At 34.9% G+C, this 7,296-nt stretch overlaps 1 long non-coding RNA gene across 1 annotated transcript in view; it reads left to right on the forward strand.

Moving 5' to 3' along the window:
- Window positions 1–3,520, forward strand: part of LOC134494306 (uncharacterized) — a 6,417-nt gene extending 2,897 nt beyond the window's left edge. The window contains exons 2-3 of the long non-coding RNA XR_010067659.1: window positions 717–891; window positions 3,346–3,520. This is a non-coding gene — a long non-coding RNA (uncharacterized LOC134494306). The remainder of the gene's footprint in view (window positions 1–716; window positions 892–3,345) is intronic.
- The last annotated feature ends 3,776 nt before the right edge of the window (window positions 3,521–7,296 follow it).

A 7,296-nucleotide genomic window follows, 5' to 3' on the forward strand; every position in this document is an offset into this window, starting at 1 on the left:
ATATATTTCTTAGAATATGGTCAACAAAAGAACAAAGGAAAAATGTCTTTGTCTTAAATTGCTTATTTTTTTCTGAGGTAGCTTGAAACACACTGCTCCAGATTCTTTGGTCTAATGAAAGAGTGCCATCTATTGGATGACCTTGGAGGAGATTTTGTTTATAGTATGGGGTGCTCTACATAATGGGGAAAAAAATAGTGACCCAGAAGTTTTCAGTTTATATCTTAATTATTTTCAGGGCATAGAATGCAGACAGGAAAATGAAAATGGAGGGATAGTTATTAATACAAAAATATTTTTGAAATAAAACAAATCATGCATGCTTTAAAGAAGTATGAACCCACAAATTGTATGTTTGCATGGATAGAAAATTTGGGAGCACTTTTAAACTATTAAAGCTAAAATCCTATACATATTTACCTAAGAATTAATCTCCCTGAATTTAATAGAATTTACTTTTATTAAACAAGGATAGGATTGGGGTATTGATAACTTTAAAATTAATTTTGGGGATCTAAAAAATAATTTTAAAGTATTTTTTGTGTGTCAATAACTGGGAAACATAATGGGTTTATTTAAACCTATAAAACACAAATTTGTTAAGCTTATCTAGATCCAGTTTTGCATTGAATTGACTGTACGGTGAAACGAAGAAATAAACAAAAAAGCCTATCGCTGGCTTCTTTGGAAACTGCCTTGCTTTTATTATCTTCCAGCCCAAGAATTTGCCAGCCTGGATGAAAAACTTCTAATGGAATCCAGCTTGCAAGCAAGTCAAGGGCAGCTAAGCAAGCACAGAACAGAAACCGTTTCCCCAGACCAGTAGGAAATGACAGAGAGAGCTGAAGTCTCTGTGAGAATAGATTCTCATGAAGAAATTAGTGATTACAAGTGAGTTGCTGTTTGTTTTGATGTTTCAGAAAGACTTGAAGTCTAGCCAGAAGTCAGCATTAATTCTTTTAGCTCTGTGTTTAGGCCTTGTTTTGATCAGGTGGTGTGTTTTGTTAATGCCTTTGACTAATTTATTGATTAAATGCAAGTATTAAGTAGCTGATACTCCATTCAAAAACAACTTTCCATTTTTTTTCCCACCCAACTGATGTTAACTAGCAGCCGTTTAATGTTTCTCCTCACGTCCAGAAAATGTGAAAATCTAGTGTGGAGGGGAAATAGTGTTTTTTATTGTCTATGTGCCAATGGCATTCTCATCATCTTCTTTCTTTTGGGGTCTGAAGGTTACATATGGCTCCTATTCTCTGTCTTTTTTTGTTCAAGAAGCTGCCTCAAAGCAAGACGCTCCCAAATTAAAGCAAACTTAAGAGTTCGAGCTTCTAGTCAGAGTAACGAGTAACATATGAAGTTGCTAAATGAACTCAAATTCTAGGTCTTCCTTTCTCTTTCTTTATGAAAAAAGTTTAAACTTTAGAGTTTTGTCATGTTTATGAAAAAAGTCATGTTTATGATTCATTGTGCAGTTTTTTATGTGACTTATGAAAGGTATTCATTTCAGCAAAACGTTTTTCCTCTCTCCTACATTATATCATTAAATACTCTGAATAATGCATTATTTTTGCTGAACTTGTTACATTGTGCATTCAGTTTAAGCAGCTCCTCAGACTGTTTGCATTCTCACAAAGTAAATGTGAACTGCAGAAGTTCTAAGATACCACTGATACCTTGATGACAACCAAGTTTACTAATCTAAAACTTGTGGTAAGAAGTGAAATATTTCCCTAAGATAAACATCTCTGAGTACACTGGGTCAAATGACAATAGCATTAAAACTATTGTGTAGAACTATTCAGGTAAAGCTGTCAAGTATCCTTAGGATCCCAGGTATATGATCCCATATTTTACTGAAATATTTTCATTCATTGAAATAATGATGGAAAAAGCCAAGCAAACTGGCTCGTCATTTACCTGGAAGCCCAAGGAACAGGCTAATCACAGCAAAATAGATTCCCAAGTAGGAAATTTTGATAGTATTATAAATAGTGCTGGTATATAAGATTTCAAGAATCTGTCATCAGGCAAGAAGGCATAAAATAAAATATTTGAAGGTTTAAAAAAGGAAAATAAATGTTGCCATAAGCAACCATGTCTCCATCACTTACAATCTTAAATACAATGGGGGAACTGACTGCAGATATACAAAGTAGAACCTATCAAATACAAAGATGATGACAGGCTGTGCCTAGGATTCTCCCAAAGAGGACTGTGAGGAAGGACTAAGAAATGTTTGTAAAACAAAATATCAATTATGGAAAGTTGATGAAATCATTTTTAGGCAACTTGGCAGTCCCTTGATAAGCAGAAAACAGAAAAAAACAAAAACTGTTGAACTCTCTGTCACACACACACTAAAAATATTACAATCTTGTGTCCTTTCACCCATATAATATCATGTGCAAACAATAATTTCAGGGAACAGCAAAGAAAACTGGGACAGCTTTCAGATGAACAACACCTGTTGTTACCAGCTATCTGGCAAAATTCATTTGGCAGGATATTTCAGAGGGTGGGTGCCATTACATAAAAAGCTCTATATTTAGTAACTTCATAGGGCTGATTGATATAGATCGTGGATGAGCAATCTTTCAGTGGCTGGGAGCTGAATGTTACGCTATTTAGGGTGTGAGGACAACGGTTGGTGAAGGGAAGAAACAAAGTTTGGGACTGTATCCTATACAAATGACTGGAGAAAGAACTTTCTGGTTTTTTTCCTACTGTTTTTTCCAAGAATCAGGGACTTTCTTCTTTTCTTGGGTTAAACTGCTTTACGCTTATGGCTCTTGTTTATTTTCTTCACCAAAAAGTTAAAATATAGTACTGCTGATTTTGGATAAATGTGCTGCCAAAATTTGGTTGTGTGGTCTGATGGGTGCATGGAGGACAATAAATTGTTTTAAGTGTTACATCAAGTTCTAAGGCTGCAGTTTGTCCAACCAGAATATAAAGGAATTCCTGAAAGGACAGATGGAGACCTAAGGAAGAACCATGGAAGAACGCATTCCCAAGCACCTGAAGATGGTCAGGAAGTTATTTAGGGCCCTAAAAGTACGTCTGATATAGAACGTCTTTGGAGCAGTGGATCTTGTATGAGAAGAGATAACATAAAGAGAAATTCAGTTATATGATATCCGATCATAATGCCATAATATGGAAAATAGTATTATTTTTGAAAGTAGTGAAACAAATCTGTCATCTTCATTACAGAGAATAAAGTTTATGGATAGTTGTACATTACTGAAGAAGTATTTTCACATCTTTCTGCATAAACACGTCAGTTTGGTTCTGCTATAAGAGTTGTGTCATCATTCCTTTATGCAACATTGGCTTTTTCAGTCCTTTTATGAAGACAGTGCTTCATTTGTGGAACAGAGGCTAAGAGGAGAATAAGACTTTATAAAAATGACAACTGAATCTGCATAATCCAGGTTAGTATAATGAGCAAAGAGTAAAAATTATTTTTAGTTTCTTAAGAACTATGGATATTTGTCTGTTATGTAAGGCAGAAATGTAGCTAAAACATTAAAACCATATGTAATTAAGAATGTGGTTTTAATATTGAGCCATGATGGTCAAAATTATATTAAAATAAAATATATAAAAGATTCTTGTTAAACATTTGCTAGCATGTTGCATGATTATTTTCTAAATTTGCAAGACTTTTCTTCAGATTTAATTATTAGTGTAAAATTTAACTCTTCAAAGACTTGACAAGTAGCTGCCTTTTATTGGCCATATTAATATGTCAGATTGCCAGGGACCCCGCTTTGTCACCTTGTTAGAGATGGTGAAAATAGATAATATAGAAAGTTTCCAAGATGCCCAAGGAATCAACTGGTAAGCTGGCCACTGAAACTGTCCTCCTGAAAGCTGCAAAGAATTTTAAACCTTCCATACTTCCACAAACATTTTGGTTAGACACTGATCCATGTTAAAATTCATTTGGATTGACACTGCACTATAGTTCTACCCAGATGGAAAACCTTTTCTCTATTTTAACTGGCCACAAAGGAAAAAAAGCATACTATCATATCTCCTACCCCATGTTTATGTGCAATTGCAGTGACTGTGATAACATTGGCTTCACTATTTGATTGATTGCTACCGAGTAGAAATGTGCATGGATTTTGTTTGATCTGTACTTTGAAGCAAACCAACCTGGTTTACACTTCTAAGACTAATGTAAAGATCAGGATGCACTTCTCCTTGGATTTTTACACTTTTTCAAATATTCTGATATGCTATTGAAGTAAAACAAACAGCAAAATGTACATAAAAGACATATTTAGAATAAAATATATTTGCCGTTACTTCAAGATAAAATTGCATACCAAATTCCTAGTTTGTGAGAAAAATAGATTCATATTTAAATGCAAATATTGTAGGGGGTTATTTTTTTAAAAAGCAATACAGATGGATGTTGAAACAGGATAGAGCAGGTTTGTGAATAAACAGATGTGGAACTGACAGGAACTGCAAATAAACTGGTCTTCTATCCCTTTTAAGAGGAGCAGCTGACCACATTAATGCAATCTCCATTGCATGAGAATATAAATGGATGCATCTACCAAATGGACAATGATAATATTTCTAGCAAGAATGGAGCCCTTAAATGGAGAAAATTCCAGTAGTAAGGGATAGAAAGTTGAGGCTGTCCCCCACTCTTGAGGTGCAAAAATCAAAGATAGGCTATCAGCATAGAGAAGCTGGGAGGTGAGGGAGGAAATAGAGACATTGATCCTTGTGTGTGTCAGTATGACATCCCAGAAAGATCTAATACAGTAGGTTTTGGAGCTCTAGTAGCAATATCTGAAGCAATCTTTGTGCTAAGACAGGAGACCCCAAAAGCAGTCTGTCAGTATGGTAAATATTGCTAGAATATTGAAAAAGGAATTGTGCATATGTGGGGAGGGTAAATCTTCAGGAAATAAGGGAATAAAAAAAGTTAGACAGATGATCAGGTAATTCTATTCCTTTTTTTTTTGCAGTTTTTCAAGATTTGAAAACTGATACATGTTTACACATGTACAAAACTGAAAGTCTGAAGTTATCTCTTCCATGGCTACCTCATTATGACTGTCTAATATGAGTACTAGTAGTATTTTACCTTATCCATGGAAGGAAAGGTCAAGAAAACACAAAAGAAGGCAAGAATAATCCAGAATTTAGCAGCTGCACAAGATTTGGAAGCTTTAAGATGTTTAATTTGCCACTTTTTCTGATGAGCTACATCGAAAATTTGAAGCTCAGGGAGTGGAGAGGAAAGAAACCAGGCTACAACAACCCCACGATGTAAGCCTGTTACACTTGAAAGATTTGTTCAGAATGTCCAGTGGGAACCTGGAAATCGTAATAATTTGTAGTATCGATTGTGTGAAGCTATGCAGCTGGGGCCTCTAGTGAATAGACAGAAATAGACATTTTATTGATTAACTTTTACAGTCATATTTTCAAGACTCTGCTGCAACATAATTTTCACTACCCAGCTTTGTCCTGCTGCATCATGAAACTTGGATTCTTCTCTCTTAACATTTACCCACTTGAGGAAAACAGTATGGACTTGTCTGTTTCAGGGCTGGTCAGAGAGTGATGCATTCATTTGGTGCCGAATGCCTCATGCTTGGCTTTGCCATTCACTGCATTTAAAAGGGATGGTCAGCAAAGGAAATAACATTCTGAAATGCCAGGTTTACAGAATCTAACCACATCTTCTAACTTTTCTCTTAATTTGCTGCTTTCCCATTAAACAGTTTTTAAAGGCAAGAAATTCAAATATCAAATACACCTTTTAAGAAAACTCTTTTGGATAGTTAACAGGTATGGTTGATTTAATAGGTTTCTATATGCCATATTCTTTAAACCACTGCAGTCCTGCCTGTTTAATTTTCAGTGAAATCAGTTTAGAAACACACAAGTGCGCGCACACACAAACACACACACACAGAGCTTTGTGTTACATTGCCAGTTCTTTGGTTTGCTTTGTTTAAAAACCAAGTCTACCTTCAAAACTCCACTCCCTGTCCTTTTGAAAGAGGGAATAGATCATACCTTATTTCCTGTGCCACAGTTAAACATATAACAGCAGCTATAAGTTATGGCTACAGCAGAGTAACCAGAATTTGGTTTAACATTGGAACTATTATGGCAAAGCAGAATTTTGGTTTGGTGGCTATAATGAAATCCATCATCTTTTTATTGAATCCGCTAGTAGCAAGTGTTTATTGTTTTCTAGTTACAATGAGCATTCTCTCCTCTCACAGTGTTTTAAATCCTTACATTAGTAAACATTATAATAAACTTACAGAATCGGACTCTTATATGTTAACAGTTTTTATTTTTGTTTATTTATGGCATTTAGCCCATACTTAGCTTTAAAAAAAAAACAAGCAGCTTAACTGTGACAAATGTAAATCTGACAACTCCCATTCACAGGCATGCATATCACAGAAAGGAAAAGGATATTGACGGAAGAGAAAAAAGCAAATTCAGACATCAATTCTAGCAGTTCTTATCATGTCCAGATGGAATGAAAAGAATGGCTTTGTGCCAAACCCTCTCTTGTAATAACCCAAATGCCACTTTTCACATCTTTAAGAATGTGAACTTCTGCTAAAATTATGTACTACAAATAATAATATTTTTTTAAAAAAAATGATGCAAATGAAAATTATGTCTAGTAAATGTACACTGAGGGCAATTAATAGTCTGCAAATTAAAGCATAGCCCAAAATCCTCTGGCTTTGGATCATCTGAACTAAAGTGAATTCCTGCAGGGGTATTTGGGGCAGTCCCAGAGTTCAAGTAAAATTAATTTCAGACAGCTTTTGTCGTCAGTTGGGTTACAAAATGTTGATAATGGAGGCACTTGTCAACAACACAAGTCTTTGAAGTGGAACTGCCTTAATTGCAATGATGACAGAACAATGTTTTCTAAAATCATACACATAAACATTTGCATTTCTACATTTCCATTACCCAAATTTCACTTTAGCATCTGCTCCCATTTTATTTCACTTACGATGAGAATTACATCATGTGGTTACATCAATTAGATTACATCATGCACAATATACTTGGCTAAGTTTGCCGTTGAATTAACTTAATATGGAAAAATGCTTTTATTTTAAAATTTGGATATAGCTTGAAGATTAAATATTAGTGCTATAATATCCTAAGAATACAAGAAATGCCTGGATCAGACCATAATCAATCTACTGCAGCAATCTGTGGCTATCAAGATGCAATCAGAAATGAACAAAGAAGCCTGATGGCAATGGACATCCCTTG

The sequence above is a fragment of the Candoia aspera genome, chromosome 3 (genome assembly GCF_035149785.1).
Source record: "Candoia aspera isolate rCanAsp1 chromosome 3, rCanAsp1.hap2, whole genome shotgun sequence".
Taxonomy (NCBI): domain Eukaryota; kingdom Metazoa; phylum Chordata; class Lepidosauria; order Squamata; family Boidae; genus Candoia; species Candoia aspera.